The sequence below is a fragment of the Ctenopharyngodon idella genome, chromosome 5, assembly GCF_019924925.1.
Source record: "Ctenopharyngodon idella isolate HZGC_01 chromosome 5, HZGC01, whole genome shotgun sequence".
Classification (NCBI taxonomy): Eukaryota; Metazoa; Chordata; class Actinopteri; order Cypriniformes; family Xenocyprididae; genus Ctenopharyngodon; species Ctenopharyngodon idella.
The window spans coordinates 31410333-31436471 of NC_067224.1; the positions used below are offsets into that span (position 1 = coordinate 31410333).

The 26139-nt window shown below is 38.4% G+C and overlaps 1 protein-coding gene and 1 pseudogene across 1 annotated transcript in view; both read right to left on the reverse strand.

The window, feature by feature from the left end:
• The window catches only part of LOC127512887 (uncharacterized), a 53274-nt gene that overhangs the window by 422 nt on the left and 26713 nt on the right, over window positions 1-26139 (reverse strand). The gene's annotated exons all lie outside the window — the stretch shown is intronic.
• On the reverse strand, window positions 493-26126 carry LOC127512438 (myosin heavy chain, fast skeletal muscle-like; annotated as a pseudogene).

Genomic DNA, 26139 nt, shown 5'->3' on the forward strand with positions numbered 1-26139 from the left:
CAAATGAGGTACTCACAGATTCTTCCGCCTGTCTCTTGTAAGCCTTGACCTTCAGCTGAAGCTTGTCAACCAGATCCTGCAGTCTGTTGAGGTTCTTCTTATCCTCCTCAGTCTGGAGATAATGAACATGGATCAGACTAGAAAATAATCAAATTAATGGGACCAGAATTTTACTATACATTTTTTTTGTACCTGGTAGGTGAGCTCCTTGACTCTCCTCTCATATTTGCGGACACCTTTAACAGCATCAGCTCCACGTCTCTGCTCTGCCTCAACTTCAGCCTCAAGCTCACGGACCTATAGTAAGTGGGAGATATTATTAAACTCATTTCACTCCAATAAAATGTTTAGAGATGTTTAGACACTTCGTACTGTCCACATCAAGACTATGAACATCAAAATACAGGCGAGCATCAGAATAAAGGCAGTCTTACTCTAGACTCCAGTTTCTGGAGTTGTTTCTTTCCTCCCTTCATGGCCAGATTCTCTGCCTCATCCAGACGGTGCTGCAGGTCCTTCACTGTCACCTCCAGATTCTTCTTCATCCTCTCAAGGTGAGCACTGGTGTCCTGCTCCTTCTTGAGCTCTTCTGCCATCATTGCAGCCTTTTGCATGAACACAGAAATTCATTAGATCCACATTTTTCAAGTACTCAAGCATCTTTTGAAACATTTGACAGCTACTGTTGCTCACATCAGTGATGGCCTTCTTGGCCTTCTCCTCTGCATTTCTGGCTTCCTGTACAGTGTCATCAACTTCACTCTGGATCTGAACAAGGTCAGCCTCAAGCTTCTTCTTGGTGTTCAGGAGACTTGTGTTCTACAAAATGATAGGCAACATATGAACATTTTGAATGATGCTCTCAATTTCCTTAATTTCATTATAAAAACAAAGTGCCCTTACCTGAGAGTGTAGCAGCCCAACGCGCTCACTGGCATCTACCAGCTCTTGTTCAGCCACTTTGCGGCCTCTCTCTGTCTGCTCTAGAGCAGCTCTCAGCTCCTCAATCTCAGACTGCATCAGAGTGTTTCTGCGCTCCACCATGGCCACCTGCTCCTTCATGTCTTCCTGTCCTCTCAGAGCATCATCAAGGTGCAGTTGGGCATCCTGCACATAAACAATAACTTTACAATAAGCTTTTGATGTGTTTTCTGTTGGGCTTTACTTAACATAGGTTAGATTATACAAACATATTAATACATCCCAAAATCGAACAGATGTTACATACCTTGAGCTGTCCCTGAACGTTCCTGAGCTGTTTCTGGGCCTCAGCAGCCTGGCGATTGGCATGGCTCAGCTGAATCTCCATCTCATTAAGGTCTCCCTCCATCTTCTTCTTGATTCTCAGGGCATCATTCCTGCTCCTAACTTCAGAGTCCAGAGTGCCCTGCATGGATTCAATGACTCTCTGGCTGTTCCTCTTGATCTGCTCCATCTCCTCATCCTTCTCTGCAAGCTTCCTGTCAATCTCTCCCTTGACCTGGTTTAGCTCAAGCTGGACACGAAGAATCTTGGACTCCTCATGCTCCAGGGTGCCCTATGAAAAATAAAACAGCTTTTAATATCATAATGGAAATATGCATTAACAACACAGTAAAATCTTTCTAGCCAGAATTCCATACTGATCTTTAGATACTCACTTCAGCCTCCTCCAGGGCAGTCTGAATCTCTGCCTTTTCAGTTTCCACTGTCTTCTTGGCCTTTTCCAGCTCATGGATGCTCTTACCAGTCTCACCTAACTGTTCTGTCAGATCTGAAATCTCCTCTATAGAAAGAAAAAATATAATCTTTAATCATAATCATATGAGTTTACTTTTTAATTATTAAATTAGAAAAATACTATAGCGGTTATAGCGGTTTCATTCTTACGCTGCAGATTTTTGTTCTCTCTCTTGAGTGTCTCCAGCTGATCCAGAGTCTCCTCATAGGAGTTCTTCATCTTGAACAGCTCAGTACTGAGTGAACGAGCCTCTTTCTGGGCACCTTCCAGCTCTGCCTGACCTTCCTCATATTTCTGCTTCCATTCTGCCAGGACCTTTGGTGGAGATATTTCAGGATCGATTTGTTTATAACATGTTTAACAAAGCCCATTTTAGCTATACTTTACAATGAGAATATCATATAATGACTCAAATAGTTTACCTTGTCAAAGTTCCTCTGCTTCTTGTCAAGGTTAGCAGCCAAACCATTGGCTCTCTCCACATCAATCATGAGGTCCTCCACCTCACCCTGGAGTCTCTGTTTGGTCTTCTCCAGAGATGCACATTTGGAGTTCACTGCCTCAATTTGTTCCTCTGCCTCTTGCAGACGCTGAGCCAGCTTTTTTCTGTTAATAAAGAAAATTTTGAATTCTAATCTATAAAATAGCTGTGAGAATTGGGAATATTATGCAATAATATACATACTTGGACTCTTCAAGCTCCTCAGTGCGCTGAATGGCATCAGTTTCATATTTGGTTCTCCACTGAGCAACCTCACTGTTGGCCTTTGACATTCCCCGCTGCAGCTCAGCCTTTGCCTCCTGCTCTTCCTCAAACTGCTCACGGAGCAGGTCACAGTCATGACGGGATGATTGCACAGCATGGGCCAGTGCGTTCTTAGCCTAGGAGACGAAGTCACATAATATTAGCTTGTCTCTAAAGTACATTAATTGACAAGTAGGTGTATTTTTTGATTATGCTATATTACCTTAATCTCCTCTTCAATCTGCCTCTTAAGCTCCTCGATTTGCTGAGTGAAAGCTTGTTTGCCTCTGGTGAGCTGAGAAACTAGAGCTTCCTTCTCCTCCAGCTGACGGCCAAACTCACCTGTTCAAATGTTCACCGTGTCAGTTCAGCTCAAAATAAACCATTTAATAATATGAGAAAAGCATTTGCTACAAATTAGGCTGGGGAAATAGTTTACATCATCATATATTTTATGAATACATAATAAATGAGCATTGAGAATGAGGTCAAAGGATCATGTGAATATGTGACATGGATGATGATTTACTTATAATTATATATCTGTATTTGTTAGTGGAGGAAATAAAATGCTGTATCATTTTGTTTGATATTTTTGAGATATTGTGCCATTATTTACCATTTTCAGTTTGAAGTCTTGCTCTTTGAGCGCTGAGATCATTTATCTGGCGAAGGTTCTCATCATTCTTGGACTTAATTTCACTAAGTTGGTCTTCAAGTGTGCGGCACATCTTCTCAAGATTAGCCTGTAAACACCAATATCATTGGATTCTTAAGAATCTTAACCACATTTTATATATTTCCTTTGTTATATTTACAATTCTCAACCTTTGCTTTGGCAACAGCTTCCATGTTGCTGGAAAGATCATCAATCTCCATTTTGTATTCACTCTTCTCTTTCTCAAGCTTCTGCTTGACACGCTGCAGGTTGTCGATTTGCTCTCCCAGCTCGGCCACACTGTCTGCCTGCTTCTTACGGAGGGCAGCAGCAGTAGCTTCATGCTGGAGAGTGGACTCTTCAAGATCACGACGCAGCTTCTGGAATTCAGCTTCACGCTTCTTATTCATCTCGATCTGAGCAGCAGTGGCTCCTCCAGCCTCCTCAAGCCTCTCACTGATCTCCTCAAGTTCCCTGGAGAGATCAGCTCTCTGCTTCTCAACCTTGGCACGAGCAGCACGCTCAGCCTCGATCTCTTCCTCCAGTTCCTCAATGCGGGCCTGTGGTGGAAAGTAGTTAATTACATTTTTAGTGATCTGTATTTGATTATAATGATCGTAATTTTTGAAAAAAATCTCAAAATACCTGAAGCTCCTTGATCTTCTTTTGGAGTTGAGCACCCAGAGATTGTTCATCTTCTATCTTGCTAAGCAGCTGGCTTGTTTCAAAGTCTTTCCTGTGGGTGTTCAACAATAAGTAGTTTGTAAAAACAAAAAAACAAACAAAAAAAACAATAACACTTCAATAATAGTTTCCAATGTTTTAAAGATTTCATGTTTTAATTACTTTTTTATTTTCTCCTCAGATTGCTGCTTGTCATTCTCCAGGTCCATGATGGACTCTTGGGCTAATTTCAGGTCTCCTTCAAGCTTTCTCTTGGCTCTCTCAAGATCCATGCGGAGCTTCTTCTCTTGTTCAAGGGAACCCTCAAGCTACAGGACAATGATATATAAAATATGTTCACAGCAAAATCACAGGTAATTTGATGAATTAATAACATGTTTACATAATCAACTCACATCATCAACTTGCTGCTCAAGCTTTGTCTTGGATTTGGTCAAGGTGTTGACTTTGTCCTCCTCAGCCTGGAGATCATCCAGTGTCTGCTGATGTGCCTCTTGGAGGGCTTTCTTCTCTTTTGTAAGCTTGGCAATACTCTCATCCTGAGCTGCCATTTCCTCAGTCAAGTTCTTGACCTGTGTAATTTTTTGTTTCAAGTGAGCTTATTTTTAACTATTCATATCATCACTTAATATAATCATATAAAACAGAGATTAAGATTAATATTAAACCAACTTAATCTCTAACCTTATTCTCAGTGGCATGTTTCTCTTTTTCCACTTTAGCCAACGTGAGCTCCAGGTCATCAATGTCTTTCTTCAGCTCAGAGCACTCATCCTCCAGTTTCCTCTTCTTGGCTGTCAGTTCAGCATTGATTTCTTCCTCATCCTCCAGTCTCTCAGTTGTCTCTTTGAGTTTAGCTTCAAGCTGGATTTTGCTCTTGATCAGACCCTCACACCTCTCCTCAGCATCTGAGAGATTCTCAGATTCCTGATAAGAAAATAGATTGCTATTTCATTGGAAACCACATTGCCCATTTTAATGCAGCCAAACTTCATTTACTTGAACTAACTTCAAGTAAAAATACTCACAGATGCTACTTGTAGCTGCAGATCATTTTTCTCTTGCAGCAGTGCTACCATCTTCTCTTCAAGTTCCTTCTTTTTGGCTTCAGACTTGGCAAGATCTTCTTTGCATTTCGCAAAGTCCTCTTTCATGGTTGCCAGCTCCTTCTCAGTCTCGGCACTCTTCAGCAGAGGCTTAATCTTGTAGTAAACCTTCATCCATGGCCAGTGTTTGACATTCATGAATGAGCGGATGTTGTATTGGATGGTGTAAATGGACTCCCTGTGAATAATTAATCATTAAATGCCATAAACATAATTATTTACCATTTGCTCAGTTATTGTTGATATCACCTTTATTCATGACAATACTCACCTCCTTTCCATCATCTTCACAAACTCCCTCCTCATCAGGTATCCACGGCAGAGAGCCTGAGTCATTGTGACCAGAGCAGCCAGTTTCTCATCACGCATCTCTTCAAGAGTACCCAGAAGACCAGCTTTGAAGAACACCTGAATTAATGTAAAACAGTTAATAAAAAGATATTGATTTACCTGTATAGAATGATCATGCTGAATCTTTGAAAGTTGTAAAGCTGAATGTGAACCTTTGTGTGTCCAAATCTGTACTGGTCATGATCAATGTCGATGGATCCTAGGAGTTTCTCACAGGCCTTCTTGTTATCAATAAACTGTCCCTCTGGGATAACACTTGCATTCAGCACCTTGTATCTGTGGAGAATTGGAAGATTTAACAAAATGCTTAATATCTTCTAATAAAGAGCCTATAGGAAATGGTATTTTCGTGTGGTCCTATTTACCTCTGCTTGAAGTCACCATAGAGGATTCTGCTGGGGAAGCCCTTTCTGCAGATTCTGATACCCTCCAGTACACCATTACACCTCAGCTGGTGGATAACCAGGAAGTTCTCCATGAGACCTATAAAGAACAGTTTACATCATGAGCTTGGTAAATTAACATTTTCATTATTATATACATTAAATAATGTGTTAATATGAGAATATCTGTGAGCCCTTTATTACTTTACCTGGAGTCTTGGACTCATTGGGAATCAGACAACGCACAAAGTGAGGGTGAGTGCTCCTCAAGTTGGTCATGAGCTTGCCCAAGTTCTCCTGTTTTATCATGAAAAGATTCACCTTTCTTACTTACATTCTTTCAGTTGTTGATGTATTATTTTTCTGAACTAGAGTCAAGCAAGCTCATGTACAGTCACTGCTTAAGTCCTTTCAATTGCAAGATTATTCAAATTTGGTGTATAACAAAGACATACTCTGAACTGAGAAGACACAGTCTGCATGGAGCCACCCTTCTTCTTGCCTCCCTTCTTGCCGCCACCACTCTCTATTCAGATAAAAAGATAAAAGAACACATACGTATAATGTTATAACAGGAAAAGAGTGCAAACTGAATGAAAGTTTGGTTAAAATGATGTACATAATCAGTTTTTTTTTTTTTTACCCTCAACAACAGGTGGGTAGAGAGTAGCCAGCAGTTTGACAGAAGACTTCTGGTACAGCTGCACAACAGACTCATTCAGTGGATCCTTGTTCTTGTCCAACCAACCAGCAATGTTGTAGTCCACAGTTCCAGCGTAGTGAACCAGGGAGAAGTGAGCTTCAGCCTTGCCTTTGGCAGGCTTTGGTTTCTGGAAAGCATTGCACTTGCCAAGATGCTGATCATACAGCTTGTTCTTGAAGGAAGTGTCTGTAGCCTTGGGGAACATACACTCCTCTTCAAGGATGGAGAAGATACCCATGGGCTGTTTATAAAAGAATGTTGTTTATTACCATAAAATATAAGATTTTGAGAATAGATATTGAAAATAAATAAATTCATAAACCATTAAAAACCTTCTCAATGAGCTCAATGCAAGCAGCCAAGTCCATGCCAAAGTCAATGAACTCCCAAACAATGCCCTCCTTCTTGTACTCCTCTTGTTCCAGCACAAACATGTGGTGGTTGAAAAACTGTTGCAGTTTCTCATTGGTGAAGTTGATGCACAGCTGCTCCATGCTGTTGAACTGGAGGAAAAATAACAGAAACATTTACTGACTTCTTAATATGATTCAGTTTGCCATAAAAATACATTAAAAAAAATCATTCTTACATCAAAGATCTCAAAGCCAGCAATATCCAGCACACCAATGAAGAAATTTCTTTGTTGTTTTGTGTCCAACATCTGGTTGATACGAATGACCATCCACAAGAACATCCTCTCATAGATAGATTTGGCCAAGGCGCTAACAGAGTTGTATACCTTTAAAATAGAGGGGATATTTTATTAAAAACTTCAGCTTTATTTGCTTTTGCAATAATTAGCAGACTCACTCCTGAAGTTTTAGATTGAAGATATACTACATACCTGTGGCACGGTCTGGCCTTTGGTCACAAACTCATTTCCGACCTTGACTCTGGGGTAGCACAACGCCTTCAGCATATCAGCAGAGTTCAAACCCAGAAGGTAGGCAACTTTGTCAGCCTCTGCAAATAAAAAAATCCATCCATTTTCTTGGCTTACTACAACCACCACTTTCTTTGTGAAAATAGAAATAAGGATCTCTCAGTTGGCACTGCATGTTATGACACAATGTAGTACTATTTAGTCTCACCCTCTGTGCCATCAGGCTCAGCCTGCTCCTCACGCTGCTTCTGCTTGAACTTCATGTTACCATGATGAAGCACAGCTCCAGTGAACTTGTAGATGCCCATTTTCTCCTCATTACTAAAGCCGAGAATGTCAATAGCAGTCTGAAAATTACAGAGAAGAATGAGTCCTAGGATCTGCCATTTTTATATAGAATATCTCAGTATTCAAACAGCAATGACTCACATCAGTAGCATCCAGCTCCTCTTTATCATCAATGCTGGCCACTGTGATCTGACCCTGACTGCACATGGGGAAGTCATAGGGGTTGGTGGTGATGAGCGTCATTTCTGTAAAATACACAGCATTCATGAAAGAGCATCTTACAATATTATCTGAAACACTGAATGTAAAATGTGCACCTACCAATCAGCTCAGGCTTATGGTTGGTCATCATCTGGTAGAAGATGTGGTAGCCTCTCTCATCTGGAAGCTGGAATGTCACTCTAGACTTCTCCAGCAGATCTGTTGAGAGAATGTACTTGAGTCACAATCATCTGAAGAGTGACAGACAAAGACAAATGTGCAGGATGGATCAATGAAATCATGTCCACCTACATGTCTCAATGTCAGCACTAGCCAGTTTTCCAGATGTGCCGAAGTGAATTCTGATGAATTTACCCTGTTTAAATCAAAATAGCATTATACATAAATAATCTCTTTATATATAATATAAAACTCTGTATATAAAATCAAACACAACTGACCAACTTTACTGTAAATAAAATATGATTAACTTACAAAACGAGAGGAGTTGTCATTTCTCACAGTCTTGGCATTACCATAAGCCTCAAGCAGAGGGTTGGCAGCAATGATCTGGTCCTCAAGAGAGCCCTGAGATGTTTGAAGGGTTTTCAGTTATTTCATGTCTAAACACTGTTTGCAGGCATTTCACAGATTCACATATCATATCATTTGTGAGACAAGTGTACATCTTTCAAAATAATATATATGAAATAGTTGTGTATCTCATACCTTTATTTTGCTGGAGCTCTCTTTCTTCTTGTCACCACCACCTGCCACTGCAACTGTGGCAAAGTACTGGATGACACGTTTGGTGTTCACAGTCTTTCCAGCACCAGATTCTCCACTGGTTTATGAGAGATTAGAAAACAGAAGATTAAAAGTCATATAGACTTTTCAAATTAAATTCATAAGTTCATTCTTAATCTCTATTTTGTAAACATCTCCATAAAGATTTGCTGTATTATACTTTTAATTTTTGTCATGGTCTGAGATTAAATGAAAATACTTACGTAATCAGGACAGACTGGTTTTCTCTATCTGTTGATTGTAATGTGTAAAATATCCAGTAAATATTTCTTATGTTAACAGCATCATCTAATTCACCTTCATGAATTCTATAGAATTCAATTCCATTATGTCTTACCAGTCAGCATGAACTGATAGGCGTTGTCAGAGACAGAGAAGATGTGGGGTGGGGCCTCCATACGCTTTTTGCCTCTGTAGGCAGCCACCACTTCTGCATCATACACTGGGAGCCACTTGTAGGGGTTCACAGTTGCACAGAAGAGGCCAGAGTAGGTCTGAAATGAGCAGAGAAGTGGTCAGATTGCTACAACACAGACAAAATTAACTTAAATGCATTTTTATGTTGTTTCAGAACCTACGTAGATCATCCATGCAGCATAACGCTCTTTGAGGTTATACAGCACAGAGGCTTCATTGAGATGGGTCATCATGGCCATGTCCTCAATCTTGTCAAACTTGGGAGGATTCATTGGGTGGACATCTTCCTCCTTAGCAACTCTCTCCTATAAATTTGATAAATTAGGTATAAAAGAAAGCAATGTAATAAGTAATTTAATGAGCATCGAACATGAAATGGAAATTAAAACTCACCTCCTGAGTGTCAAGCAAAACAACTGTGACTTTGCCACCATCTTTGCTCTTGATTGTTCCCTTGAGGTACAACTCTTTGGCATCAGCCACATAGCAGGCAGTCTTGGCATCAAATGGTTTGCTCTGAGCCTCAATTCTCTCCTTCTCAGGCTTACGAAGGTAAATGGCAGCCTTGCCATAAATGGCCATCTCCGCGTCCGTACTCATGGTGGCGGCTCACTTCTGGAATTTAAAGATCAGTAGAAAAAAATTACTCCTATAAGTATGGTTGCCTACAGTAAATCCAAAAACAATATCAACAACATTTGATATTGGTGGTGGTGGTGGGGTGGGGGTCAATGGCTAAAAGGTTGATCTTTACATCTTTACATTTTTTGGACTTGTTACATATGACTATAATGATTTCTGAACTATTTTTGAATGTTATATTCTATACAGCTATAGTCTTGTGAGTATTTACAGACATTAACATCAATCACCTTTTTCCAATCTCCCACAAGTACTGATGAATTCTCTGCACCCTGTAATATGAAGAAATTGAAAATAATTAACTGTGAATAAAGATTTATTATAAACAATTAGCAACATATGTCTTAAAGATGAACATGAATTGCATTGCAAGGATATTTACATTTTAAATATGTAAATCTTGAAAATCTAAATTCCACTTAATTTGTTTGTCTGAACAGATTTCTATGTAAAATTTCTACAGTAATATTCTATAGAAAGACATGCTATGGTTCTCTCTATTAAACTAATCTAACCACTGCGTACTCCCTGCAAAGAAATGAATGACCTCACCACAAGTGCTGGATGGTCTTCTGAATGCAAAGGTCTCCCCTCCTGCCCCTGGTTTTTATACTGCATTTGCTTTGCCAGCAATGCAAAAGTTAAATATGGCTAACACCAAATATGGCTATTTGAGTCAGTGTAAGTTAAGGAATCAATCAGATAAACCATTTGGTGCTTGCCAAAATGGAAACGGCAAAGATGTAAATAAATAACTACTTCTTTAAGGTATGTTGCTAATTTGATTTTAGAATTCTTTAAAGAAAAAAAAAACATCACTATCCTCCAGCAGAATATTTATCAACAGTTGTTGTGTACAAGTGTACAAGTTTTTAACTTCAAGTAAAACAATTTATGAGGCAATACATATATATTGGATTTATAAACTGTGCACTGAAGGCTTAAAAATAATTTTTCTTTCTTTTTTTTAATAGAACATGCTTGGCACATATGACACATAAAACAGAGGTAACATGTTGAGTCTTTTTTTAGGCTTGTTGGACCATAAATGTCACGTATTCTAGTTATGTGTTGCTTCATCGACACCGGTCTATGTGTAAAGTTCCTTATGTAAAATACTTTTTATTTTTAGATTTAAGATTATTAATGGCTACACATCATTTTTCAACTATTTCAAGAGCTAAACAGTTAAATAAATGATATATTAGCATATGGAATGAAAAGAAATGCAAGGTTAATAAATCACTATTAATTTTACTAGCTATTAGTTTTAAATATTACTATATTAAATAATTTGCAGTATTATGTGATACCAATTCTGGTAGATGTAATACATTTACTGTACTGAATGGTTATTTACTTATTTATTTATTTAAACGTTTGTTTCTTAGATCTAATATTCACATGCTGACTTTGAGGAGCACACTTTCTATTTTTGTATATTTTTATATGTATATTTTATTGCTTTGTTCAGATGGTTTGCATTCCATTGACAAGAGCATTCATGGATCAGCTTTCCTGGTCTGGCTTATTTACAAAATATAATCTTCAAGCTACATAGCTAGCTACACAGTCATTTGCACAGGTATAACTGCATGCTTGTTTTGACACTATATAGATTTAAAAATGTACAATATAGTTTAATATTCATGATGAAAAGGCATTCAATAGGCCTATTTGCTGTTTTCATTAATATTCATAATGAAGAGCGTTTGCATGCACAATATTACACCGATTGTGTTTAATGCCTACAATATCTTAAAGTGGTAAATTATTTTTATCGTGGGTAGGGTATGCAATTTCGGATATGCAAGATCACACCCTCCCTTCAGAGTGCCACACCTCCAAAACACATAAACGAGCACAGCCAGAGCAGAATCTGCAAATCGTCACAAGACACTGTTAAATGACTTCATGTCTCAAAGCATTTAACATTACAATAATAATGAGCATAAACAAAAAGAACTCTGACTTTTAGCACCTGACTTCTACAGATTCATTTTATAGTGTTGCCTTAGAATTGCATAAATCTGAATCTGTGGACGTGAACAGCTCCGGGTAGAACGTCCGGGTTGCCATCTTGCAATTACGGTTACGACACAGCGTGAATGCAGCATCAGCATAGGCTAGTTGTTTTGGTTCAGGAGGAACTGTAAAAGGTGCTTGCTATTGTTTGCGGTGCCCATGGAATGCGCTGAATACACGTCTGCGCAAGCAGAGTGCGTGGAGGTACTATGGAAATACATATGTTGACAGGCAGGTAGGACATCCTATTGGACGAACATTTTTTTGGTCCTGAGACTTCCATAGTAGTTTATTTTATATATATATATATATATATATTTAGACCTATTATTGATTGCTATCAGGATGAGAAGAGAGTTTCAACTAGTATAACAAAAAGTGTTTATGAAAAACATTGCCTACCCTACCTTTAATTTCATTTAGATAAAAAAAAATGATAAGCTCTTATTTTTTTTTTTTTTTTTCCCCACTACGCTTCAATAGTACAGCTTACTATGGAAGCTTGTTTTTGCAATAGAAAAAAGAAATTAAAAAAGTAATTGTGACTTTTTAACTTACAATTCTGACCTTTTTCTTTTCTGATTTTATCACAATTGCTAGGAAAAAAAGTTTATAGGCTATCTCACAAACGCAGAGAACAAACGCATTAGCATAATGTTTTCCTCCCATCTCATATTCTTTTCATCACATTGTCACATTGTGGCATTTTCAGAATTGCTTTAGCAAAGAGTCCAAAGGTTGGTATTGTTTGAAAGAAAACTTTTTAAAATTTTAAATAATAAATAAATAAATAAATTTGGACATTCTCATGCTGAGAAACTGCTAATAAAAGGCAAAAAAAAAAAAAAAAAAAATGTGTTCAAGGGAAATTTTACATATCTTTCTGATTTGACATGCAATATTTCATGAAGGAAATAAGGTAGGGGGATAAATTTTGTGGTGATAGCATAAAGTAATCAAAAGTTAGAGCATTTGGAACCAAGGTAGCCGTTTTGCTTCGTTTTTTCCCCTAATGGGCATTTTTAAAATCGTTCCTTCACGAGGAATATCTCGTGACTGACGCAAGGGATTATATTGATTTTGTAATCATTTCAATCGGGAGCATCTACTGTAAGTAATGTTGTGCCATTTTATACGATCTATGCATGTTTCATGAAGTTACGTGCCACATGAAAGCTATTTGATTTTAGTTAGCATATGTGCACCTGTGCAGGGGCGCAGGAAGATGTTTTAGGTTGGGGGTGCTGTGCCGGGGGGGTCTTTAGAAACCATTAACAAAAAATAATACCAAGTAGGTTATATAAAACATGTCAGAACCCCAGGAAATAACAAGCATATCGCTGAGAAAAAGAGAAGACTGGATTTGACTGCACATGGGAAAAATAAAAAGTAGCCTATAAAACATTTAAAACATCCACGAGATTTCCATGCTCCACTTTTAAGTTACGTGTCGCCTAGCCACAACCTACAGATTCCAGCATAAACGGTGATACATTGTTTGTTATTGAAGTATCAACAACATTCAGAAACATAAAAGCAAGCATAGGCAGTGCTACGTGCATGATTTGGCATGGCAGAATGCGCGCAACGAGCGCTTCCTTTATGATCACTAAAAAGATGACAGTTCCTCGCGATCTCACAACGCTTCAATTACTGCACAATGAATCTTTAATAATAATGTATACACTTTGTTTTAATCAGAGGTTTTGCCAGCATGCAAGCATGCAAGCATTCAGGGCTGAACAAAAACTCCGGCGTTTTGAGCGGTGAGTGGATTACGTTCCAGAAATCAACAGATTTGTCTGTGATTGGCTACATTGCTCTACGCTGCAAAAACTTATTATTAGAAACTCTGTCTATGCCCGTAAAGCCCGTAAAGCGTTTTTACTTGATTTTAGTCGTTCAACATTTTTAAAGCCCATTAAAAAATTTTATTACAAACAAATTATTAAATGATAAAAAAAGGAATAAATGTAACTGAACAAACATTTGCGTTGCATTTACCTTCAGCACCCCCACCGCGCCCCTGCGCCTGTGGGGTTTTATGTGTCGTAATTCCGTGAGGAATATCTCGTGATCGATTTATTGGATTATGTTGTTGTTATGAGTAAAAACGTGACATAAATGGCGCATCGGTATATCATTTACATATAGGTCTTGCGGGGCTTCACATATAAAAACTCACTCAAGTTGAGTCAAAGCCCATAACAGTTATGCTTGTTGTATTCTACTCTGCGAGACCTTTCAAATAACGTATGGCACATAATTATCTGAGATGAATGATGTTTTTGACACATTGCAGTACATAGTACAAAAAAAGTATTTCATAAATTATGAAAACATTTTTTTTTTTTTTTTTTTTTTTTCAGCAAAGCACTACTTAGGAGTTAATCATCGGTGATCAGCATGAGATGCATTCCATTTAGAAACATTTACAAGTTTGATCCCACTTTCATTGATGCTGACCGACTTATGTCAAAAACTGTCTTGTTGTGCCAGATGGCGCAGACAGTCGGGTGCAGTTGCTCTCCCATGACTCAAGGTCCTGACTAAATGTAGCCTATGGGAAAGGACTTGCTGACGACACAGCTTGGTTCAAGTAACCGTAATATTTTGTTCTTTTCTAAAATGTTCGTTATTTAAGTATTTTTCCCCTAAAAACGCTGATATCGTGTTTTCATGTATTATTGTGTGAATATTCTCAAACACTGACAGTGCAATTTCAGTATGAGATTATTGACATCTTAATGGATAAATCTTATTAAACTAAAAATTGATGGAAAACATGTCTTTGCTGGGAATTTAAATTACCGATACCTTAGGTGTTTTGTTCATATTTATTTTAAAAGCAACAAAGTTTAAATTACATCCAAACTTTTAGCAACAAGCACATGCACTAGTCATATGATAGGCCTATTCGCGTTTGATCTCACAGACTGAAGTGAGAACGTTTTAACTGCATACATTTCTCTCCTTCTCCAACTGCTGCCGCCTACTCGTTTGTTTTGTTCCGTTCAGTATCCATCCAATGTATGGTCATTTACAGCCTGCTACAGAATGCAACGTCAATAGTTAGGCCATAATATTAAACCTGCCAGTCATTAAGCTATAATATAATTTTGTGCTTGGGTTTATCTAGTCTAATTGCCTCCGTTTTATTCAGCTAAAAACAGTTCTCACTCACTTGAGACTGACACAGCCATATACAGTCAAAGAGCTTGTGCTGACATCAACAGATTCCTTTGGTGCTTGTTCATGTAAGGAACTATTCAAGGTACCATTGGAGTTCACTGTCTGGCTACTTTAGGGGATTCCTCACATGTGAAAAATGTAGCGTATGATTGCAGAAAAAAAAAAAATATAGACATATGTTTTTATTGACCATTGAAGGAGCAACAGATTTTTTTTAAATAAATTTAAAAAATTGGTTTGTTTAAAATCTTTTAAAAAATAAAAAAATACAGTGACAAAATTATTTTAAAAAGTAAAGATTCTGAAAGCACTGAATGAGATTCCATAATAATTTAATATAGCTTTACAGTAGTAACAGTAAATAAATGGGCACGCAGCCTTGGGATTGCACTGGCACATCAACTGCCTTGAGTTGTTGGCCGTGCTGTAGCGTCTGGACCAATCACAATTATTCATTATATTTAATGAATAATCCAGAAAACACTCCCTCACAAGTTCTGTGAACCCATCCCCCCAAACTGCAACACACAGGCAGAACCAGGTGTCCTGTTACAGGACACAAAACTGATAAGAACTTTTTATGATCAGAAAGAATGTGCAGAGACTTGTGACTCTGACTTAATTCTTGTTGAGAAGGACAAATAAACCCTTTTAATCCTATATATTCTATATATGTTACATGTTGCTAACTCTGTGACACAATAGTATTATAAGAATCTAGAAGGTTCTTCTCTCATGCATCCAGTCCAGTGTCTTATGCTAATATCTTGCTACAGAACAAAAACTCGTAAAAGTTCCCTCCGAAGGGACAACTCCTTATTGGCTCAGACACCCCAAGAGGGTGTGACATCTTCACTTTAAAATTACTGATCACAAGATCACAGTGCTCTGATGTGAAGATGATGCTAAGAAGCTAAAAGCTTCTAAGGAACCCCAAGCTTGTGCCAGGCTCCAGCCTAGACTTTTCATTCACCAAAGGTCCTCTGAATCCAACTGGTTCTCTCTCATCAAGACAACATCAGCAAAGACCAACTAGAGCCTCAACAAATTGCATCAGGACAGTTTAATTCAAATGGGAGAGACATGCAACTATCAAACTTAGTTTCTTTATTTGATACATTAAGTATCCTTACCCCTTTTAAAGAAGGGCGTCTTAGAACTAAACTGATGGTTTGCGCAAGGCTGTTGATCTGCAGAATTTCAAACAATGCTGTAACTTCTTGCTTTCCTGTATTCTGCTTCAGCTCTCTCTTTCCCTTGGTAAACTGTACGCATGCATGTGTGTGAATGTTAGAGTTTAATTGTTTAATCTAGTTAATAAAGTCTTGTTTATGTCACATGTAAAGTTGTCTGTGTTTCATACTCTCATACTGGAGTCTCTAATCATGCCGATTTTGACTACATGCTCTGAGTAGTACTGTAAAATAAGAATGTTATTTCCCATAACCTGGAAATTAACATTGCTTAGAATTAATAAACAATTAACACTGAGTGCCAAACAGGTTAACTGACTGTAATATTAATTTTATTACATTAAGCATTTCGCATATCATCTCAGCATTCACACACTGGATCACAGCTTGCCTCGGGGCCTGTGCAAGTATGCATTTCCCCCAGTGAGCCTGATTGCACAGACTCTGTACAAAGTCAGGGAGGAAGAAGAACAAGTCGTAATAGTTGCGCCTTACTGGCTTAACCAGACTTGGTTCTCAGAGCTCACGCTGATGGTGGCCGCTCCTCCCTGGAGGATTCCCATGAGGAAGGACCTTGTTTCTCAGGTTTTTTGACACAACATCTCCGTTCCCTCCATCAGTGAACGAAAGTTACACTAGTAACTGAGACATTACCTTACATAAACCTCACTCCAGACCAAGACGATATTAATCCGCTTAATGTATGTGTATATTAGTCTGCATCAGGTCGTAACTAGTTGGCATGTTTGTTTTTCTTATGTGGAGTAGCATATCAAATTAAACTATATGGCCCGGTTTCACAGACAGGGCTTAGACTAAGCCAGGATTTAGCCTTAGTTCAATTAGGATATTTAAGTAGCTTTTATAAACGTACCCTAGAAAAAAACATTACTGGTGTGCATCTTGAGACAAAACAATGGCTCTGACATATCATCCCCTTTGGAATTATAAGGTTCTATCTGCATTCTGAGCAGTTTTGAGATATTGAGCGTCAAAGTTTCTCAGGGGCAGGGCACAATCTGGCACCCTCGCCCAGATCTCTGGAACCTCTACGTCTTGTCCCTGGATGGGATGAGGAGGAATTCAGAGGCCTATTACGAGCGGTGATAGACACAATCATTCAGGCAAGTGCCTTGAAGTGACACCTCATCATTACATGGTGTGCTTCCCGAGGTGAAGACCCACAGAGATGTGGTCTATGCTTTCCTTTTCTCAGCAGGGCCTGTTGGCCTCCACCCTAAAAGTGCACATGGCCACAACAGCGGCTAACCACGACACGGTGGGTGGCAGGTCCTTGGGAAAGCACAATCTGATAGTTAGGTTCCTGAGAGGTGCAAATCCTCCAAGACCTCACCTCATCCCCTCTTGGGATCTTTCTCTGGTCCTACAGGCCCTACAGAAAGACCCATTTGAGCCCTTACAATCAGTTGAGCTTAGTCCCGTCTGTTTGAAGACGGCCCTACTGATTGCGCTCACCTCTGTCAAGAGGGTAGGGGAACTACAAGCCTTTTTGTCTGCTTTGAAAGTCAGCAGAAGGGAAAGGCTGAAAAAACTTTTCATTGACATTCAGAACAGGCCTAAAGCTTGAGTCACCTCTCCCTAGAGGTGAGGAGGTCCCCTTGATAGGGAGACCTGAGGTCAATACCCTGGGCGTTGGAATGTTGTGAGTTAGCATAGCTGCACTGGCTCTTGGCATGCAGAGGATTGCCCGCATCTGCACCGCCATGTCTTGTGTCACAGTTCAAGTTGTGGCGTTTAGTATAGGGACCCTTAGTGTTGGTATTTTGACACAAGGTCTAAAATGACCGACAGAAAGGGAATGTCTCTTAGTAGAGTAACTCTTGTTCCCTGATGGAGGGAATGGAGATGTTGTGTCTCCCTTGCCACAACTTGAACTGTCGCTGAGGGGTTGAGACACTATCTCGGCTCCTCAGACAAACCCGAAGTGTGTGTGCACACTGGCCGCCTTATATACCTGTATGTACAGGGGCGTGGCCTGGCATGCAAATTCCACAAGTCAGTTCTATTGGCCTTTTCTGAAAACATCAGAGGTGTTTGGGGCTCCCAAGGGCGACCCCTAGTGTCGGTTTTTTAACACCAAGTGTCGGTTTTTTCGACAACATCTCTGTTCCCTCCATCAGTGAACGAAAGTTACACTAGTAACTGAGACGTTACCTTACATAAACCTCACTCCAGACCAAGACGATATTAATCCACTTCATCTATGTGTATATTAGTCTGCATCAGGTCGTAACAGTGTGTTGACATGCAAGAGAAAGTTAAATTTAATGGTTTTTATGACATTAATTTCATATTTTAGAATGAATATTTTGTGCTAAATATTTTGTCCAGTGCAGATGTTAAATTTAGGTAGGAATATGGTGGGTAATTTAACACATTATTGCAGGAACCATTTTAGTTTAAGTTTCCTTTTGTTTAGACAGAAAGCAGCTACTGTAATACATCTGACCAGGACTTTATTCCACAGAAAGTGGGACAAGTAAAATGGTTTTCTCTCTAGACATCAGTATGGCTGAAATAACTTGCTAATGTTTATTGTTGTAATTAAGACCCCATCAATTTAATTGTTGACTACTTGACCTTTAAGACTTAATAATGTAAAACTGAAGACATTTTAAGACTAAAAAAACTGCAAGAAAACAGACAATGCTTCAGCCAAGGTGTTTAACAAAGTTTAATAAACATTGAAAAATGTTTAACTGACTATATATAATTAAAAATATTTCACATTTAAAATATTTAAATTACTTCAACTATGCAAAAACTCAGTTTTTACCAACAATGTAAAATTTAACATTTCATCTCACTTAAAGGTGCAGTATGTAATTTTTCGTCCGCTAGAGGTTGCCTATTCAAAACAAAGCCACAGCTTGATGATGCCAAGTTTAAGCGCGGAATCTTGGGACATGTGGTCTTCACCTCACAGCCGGTGGAAAAGAATCGGAATAGGACTTCGGGCAGAAATCATGTTCATGGATGCAATTATTAACATTACTGTAGTATGAAGCAGAGCAGGACCGAGTGTTGTGGGAGCTGAACGAGGCAGCTGGAGCGATTGTTAATGAGAGACGAACGCAACACTTGAAAGCAGCAGAACTTTTTATAATGCCACAGTTGCCGGCACCGCTTCCACTTTTTCCAGTCATAAGTATGTTTTTTGAAAATGGCTAAAGACTCAGCTGCTCGGATAGAGCGTGGCAGGTCATTCCACCAACCGGGAACAGATCAGGAGAAGGTCCGTGAGAGTGATCTTGTGCCCCTTTGGGATGGTACCACAAGGCGCCGTTCACTTGCAGAACGCAAGTTTCTGGAGGGTGCATAAGTCTGAAGTAGTGAGTTTAGGTATAGTGGTGCAGAGCCAGTGGTTGTTCTGTAGGCAAACATCAGAGCCTTGAATTGGATGCGAGCAGCTATTGGCAGCCAATGCAAACTGATGAAGAGAGGTGTGACATGCGCTCTCTTCGGCTCGTTAAAGACCAGTCTTGCTATTGCACACTGCAGTAAGCTAGATCGATTTTAGAATATATTAAATGCTGGATGGCTTGTGTTGATAAATGGCATGCAATTAATTTTAAAACGTATTGTATGATGGAGAAAATTCTGTATTACTGTTACTAAAAATAAAGCTGCATCTGATTATGCTATGTTAGCTACTTGACAAAATAGTGTTTTTTTCTGAGGCATGGTACTCGCAAAAAATCAAGAAAATAAGATTTAAACAAGACTAAACGTGTTGAGCTATATAACAATAATAATTAGTTTTCTGTCTATAAATGTATCAAAACAGATGTTCCCTTGTCTAATAAAACATGTAATATATTAAAGTGTCTTTGGTGTTTCCATGGTTTCTACAAAAAAAAAAAAACCCGGAAACCGAGGGTAACGCAGATATGATGGCATTGACAGGCGACTCACGATCACGATTTACAAATAGTTGGAAACATTTGGGATATTGTAAGTATTCAACTGAACAAAATATATATCACTGGCCTATAGTGGTTTTTGGATATTTTACTGCAAAAATCTTACATATTGCAGCTTTAATGTAGTATACACTTTAATCTGGTGTGCCATAGCATAGAGCTTTATAGCTACATACAGCTCAATACAAGTACACAGGATGGATCAAGGTTAAAACATAACCTAATATATACATAACATTCCCTCGTATGACAATGACGTGACTGGAATAAAGCAAATAGACTACAAAACCCGGACCTATCCTCTTAATAGTGCTGCTGGCTAGCGTTGTGTCTAACTATGAAAATAACTCCTCAGCAATAACTACAGCAAAACACACAAAAAGACTAATTCCCTGGAATTTGGGCTGCTGTCATTGACAAGATCATAAATAAAAAAGTCGATCGTGAGGTTTCTAATAAACATCGCGTTGTATGGAATTGTTTAGTCTTCACTGATTTAGCGTTTTCTGTGCTCTCTTCTGCTATCGCGGAGCAGTCCGGCGACATGACAAAGAAAGCTGAAGTCCTGATTGGTCCTCGTGTGTGCATTGGAAGTGCTGATTAGCTCACAGATAGAACCTTATAGAACCAAGTTAGAGTTCGACTTTGTAGATAGAACCTTTTTGTTTTCTAAAAAGAAGTCCCAAAACGTACACAACTTAAAAAATGAAACATCACATAATGTAAATAAGTTGTCACAGAATATGAATATGTGAATAATTCAATTTTGACAAAAATGTCAGATAGAACTTCATAATTCCAAGGGGACGATATTTTAAGATATGTCAAACAAAATTTGAATGTTATTTGCATGTTCTGTGACCAGTAGCCTATCATTTCATTTGTTGTGTTGACATAGTGCAACTTTCACATGCAGCATCTCATTTATTTGAGTTAGAGCGCCAAAATATGAACAGGTAGGGAAAAATATCACACACCAAAGAGCTAGCGTTGATGAAAGCCGACTGTGTTGTCGCCTGTGTCGGTGCAAAAAAAGCTGCATTTGAACACACCGTTCTGCTCCTGCGTAAAGGAGACAACTGCCTATTTCTTCATATAAATTCGTCTATATTCGTCATCCGAAAGGAGAAACTGGCTATGCAGACTGCAGATACACACACAATGCAGTGCGTGCTTACCGTTTTGAATATCAATCATGCTGATCACTTTCATTATTCCACTCCGCTCATGCTCATCAGATAAATTTAAGGTCATAAAAAGTCTTCAGTACCTTAAATGGTATAACAAGAGTATTAATGATCATTTTAAGGCGTCTTATATTTTGTGGATGGAAAAACAAATCGTGATACTCCCTAACGTGATTATCAACATTAATTGCATTAAATAAATGTGAGCGCTGCACATTTTAAAGTCAAAAGATGGGGCTGTTGTGCGTTCTTCAGGCTCTCGTAATAGTGCTTCAGAGCAGCTCGCAATCAATGATTAGCGCACATTTGTCAACCGATTGCTTATAAACTAATGCTGATCAATTATGACAAAGTTTACTTTATATTGTTAGGGCCCGAGCACCGATGGTGTGAGGACCCTATTGTAATTGCTTGGCTAATTCTTCTTCTCCGAAATGAATCGCATTTTTGAGGGCCTAAACATGCTCAAAAACTCATGAAACTTTACACACGCATCAGAAGTGGTGGAAATTTACATCCGATATGGGTTTTAGAATTAGGTGTGCCAAAATGGCTTGATAGCACCACCTACAAAATTTCAATTAAGCGCCCTTCATGCTACGTTTCGCGTACAGGTATGAAATTCGGTAGACAGATGTAACATCCCAATACCTACAAAAAAGGCCCAGGGTGCAAAATCTGTAAACCCAACAGTGATATATTTTGAATTTTCTCTGCAAAATTTTGGAAGTTTTTGCCATTTCCAGACGTTGTTCTTTAACAAACTCCTCCTAGACCTTTAATCAGATCAAGGTCATATTTGGTCAGTCTAATCTAAAGGCATTTGCGATGTTAAATTGCGAAGATCTAGAGTTTTCATTGAAGGGCGTGTCCGTGGCGGCCTGACAAAGTTCGATGTTTCGCCATGAAACAGGAAGTTGTTGTAACTCGGACATACAATGTACGATCTGTACGAAACTTCACATGTTTTATTAGAGTCCTGACCTGAAGACATCTACATGGCAATATTCAATTACAGTCATAGTGCCACCTGTGGGTAACAGGAAATTACATGTTTTACACTGTGATTAACTCCTCATAGAGATATAATCAGAAGCTCATCATATTTGGTCAGTCTAATCTTAAGGCCTTCGTGATGTTAAATTGCAAAGATCTTGAGTTTTCGTTGAAGGGGGTGTCCGTGGCGACTGACAAAGTCTGATGTTTGCCATGAAAGGGGAATCACATTTTGAGGGCCTAAACATGCTCGAAAACTCATTAAACTTTCCAGATGTGTCAGAAGTGGTGAAAATTTATGTCTGATATGGGTTTCAGAATTAGGCGTGGCAAAATATCTCGATAGCGCCACCTACAAAACTTCAATGAAGTGCCCCTGACCCTACATCTCACGTACAAGTATAAAATTCGGTACACACATCTAACAGCCCAATACCTACAAAAAAAGTTTCTTGGAGCAAAATCTGAAAACCAACAGGAAGTCAGATATTTTGAATTACTTATAGTCATAGCGCCACCTGTGGGCAACAGGAAATGACATGTTTTACACTGTGATTAACTCCTCATAGAGATATAATCAGAAGCTCATCATATTTGGTCAGTCTAATCTTAAGGCCTTCGTGATGTTAAATTGCAAAGATCTTGAGTTTTCGTTGAAGGGGGTGTCCGTGGCGACTGACAAAGTCTGATGTTTGCCATGAAAGGGGAATCACATTTTGAGGGCCTAAACATGCTCGAAAACTCATTAAACTTTCCAGATGTGTCAGAAGTGGTGAAAATTTATGTCTGATATGGGTTTCAGAATTAGGCGTGGCAAAATATCTCGATAGCGCCACCTACAAAACTTCAATGAAGTGCCCCTGACCCTACATCTCACGTACAAGTATAAAATTCGGTACACACATCTAACAGCCCAATACCTACAAAAAAAGTTTCTTGGAGCAAAATCTGAAAACCAACAGGAAGTCAGATATTTTGAATTACTTATAGTCATAGCGCCACCTGTGGGCAACAGGAAATGACATGTTTTACACTGTGATTAACTCCTCATACAGATTTAACCAGAACCACATCATATATGGTCAGTCTAATCTTAAGGGCTTAGCGATGTTAAATTGCGAAGATCTAGAGTTTTCGTTGATCGGCGTGTCTGTGGCGACCTCACAAAGTCTGATGTTTCACCATGAACGATGAAGCTGTTGTAACTCAGGCATACAGTGTCCGATCTGCCCCAAACTTCACAAGTGTGATAAGAGTCCTGGCATAAAGACATCTATATGCCAATATTCAGTTAGTCATAGCGCCACCTGCTGGCAACAGGAAATGGCATGCTTTACACTGTAATTCACTCCTAGAAACATTCAATTTCAATATCCCATGAAGTGCCAAACATACTTAAAACACGTTAAATCATGCAACACTTGGCTAAGTGCTAATGTATGCGATGTTTCGCCACGAAACAGGAAGTTGTTGTAACTCAGGCATACAATGTCTGATCTGCTCCAAACTTCACATATTTGATAACAGTCCTGGCCTGAAGACATCTACATGGCAATATTCAAAGTGCCACCTGTTGGCAGCAGGAAGTGTGGCACTTTGAAATGACTTTGCCATATTTCCCTTGTATTTACGCGCTTACATGCATGTAGCCCACTGTTCACTGTTTTCCTAAGGTCAACGGGTGGCGGTGAGCCCGGGTGCGAGGGCCCTTTCATCGCTGCTTGCAGCTTTAATTTATATTGTAATGTGTTGTAAATGATTGTAACAACGCTTTTTTTTTTTTTTGTTTTTATCTTCCTCATCTGAACTTGAATGAGCAGCAAAAGTAAACCACAGACATTTCAAAATAAGTGTCCCGCTGTATTTCGGCCTGTTTATTAATCAAAGTCAAGTAGTATGTCAATTTCCCCCGTTTGTTATTTGGTTACACAAACCAAATTTAATATATTTATATATTTATTTCCATATTTCCATTTAATTTCATTTGATTCAAAGTAAACTGTTTTAGCTTCATGAAGGAAAGACTAAGAACATTATTTAACACATTATTCAATATAGAGATTTTACTAGCATCAGGGTTATTATAGTCAACAAAAACCATCAAAAAACATTTTTCATTGCTTGAAATAAATGTTAATACTGAAAAAAAAAAAATACAAACTAAAGAGACATGTTTAAAAACAACAAATAAAACTAAATATATATATATATATATATATATATATATATATATATATATATATATATTAAAACTTGAAAAATGAAAGCAGAAAATACAAAAATCTAATTGGATTCAAAATATTAACAAAAACTATAATAGTATTAAGTGAAAATAGTGACATTCATTTGCCAGAAAAATCACAAGATGAAAATGCTGGAACTGTAAAGGGGAGATATATAAACATAACAGGATGACTAAAAGTAAATGATTTAAAAATTTAAGTTCATTGTTGTGTGGCTCTTAAAAAAAATTATTTGGTGCCTGTTTTTTCCCCCTATAGGAGCCAATGGCTTCTTAATGAATTTTTTTGTCTGGAGCCTCGTGTCAGTGCAAGGTACTTTCAGTTAAAACAGCTCAAACATTTTAGTCTAGGACTAGCTTAAACCTTGTCTGTGAAACCGGGGGTCAATCCTTTAGTTTAAATGTGCTCATGTGAATAGTCTTTATTTAGTTCTGTTGTGTTTCTTTTATGTTTGTTATGAGAATAGAGGTGACTTTCTTTTCCTCACTGGAATTCCTCCACAACTTGTAATATTCTAAAACAACATTTGGAAGCAATAAATAAATGTTGAAATGTTGAATTTGTTGAAAAGGCAAGATAGCACTCTATCTGTGTGTCTTGTGTACTTAAAGCCTGTCAATCAACATTAGAGCAACATCCTCAGGCTGACTAACGCAACCTCTGCCAAAGGTGTTCTGCATGTGTTCAGAATCTGCCCTACCTAAATTTAAACTAGGTAAGAAGTAATTCAATGATTAATTAATATATAATATATAATTAATAAGTAATTCATTGCATGCTTATTCAATTTTTAATGTTTATCCATAATTTTATTAGTGGAAGATGATTTGTAGTGATTAGTAGTTCTGTCATGACAACTCTCGGAGTGTTTGGCATGGTAACGGGTATGACAATGTAGATGTGTTTGGTCTTGGCGGAATACATCTGCTACGCTGCTGCTGCTTTATTGCTGCTTCTGCTGTTGATTATTGCTGCTGCTGCTGCTGCAGAGCAAGTACGGGACTTGCTACTGCCAATACATACACGGCACGCTGCTGTGAGCAAGTAAGACATGCTGCTGCTGCTGTACAATATAGCGTACATGAATAACCAGTAGCAGATCTATACAGGTGGAGTTGGGGAAGGTGGAGGGTTTCTGAAGCACGCTCCACTGCAAATGCTAACTCATGTATTTAAAGACTGAGCACGCAAGCTCTACTAATACAGCAGGAACCAATCATCTGTGTCCTATAGATAATGATGTGATTATTAGCAGGTTGAGTTAAAGGACCTATTAGCCTGCCCATTAGAGTTTCATGCCAGAACTTTGTATTTATGCCAGTTAATTGATATTTTATTTTATTTATTTTTTTTGTTGCAGCTATAATTATTTGTCTCATTTGATGAGATAGTATATAAAGCAGTATATAAAAAAAATGTAATAAACATGAGAAAATTCATCAGGGATACTGTATATAGAAGAAAATGACAAAAAATAAGTTGATAAATGTTTTATTGAGCAATTGCACATTTTCAGAGACAAATGGGAGCTGGTGACAGTGTATGTGAAGGTTTTCACTCAGCTGCCTCTTTGCTCTGAAAAAAGTATGCAAATAAAAAAATTGTATGAATATAAAATGAAACAATTTATGGTAAAATAAAAGTATGTTTAAGAAAATTTCATTTGAGAAAAATTACCTTTCCAGCATCACGGCTCTTGGCTCTGAGCTTGTTGACCTGAGACTCAGCAATGTCAGCACGCTCCTCAGCCTCTTCCAGCTCATGCTGCACC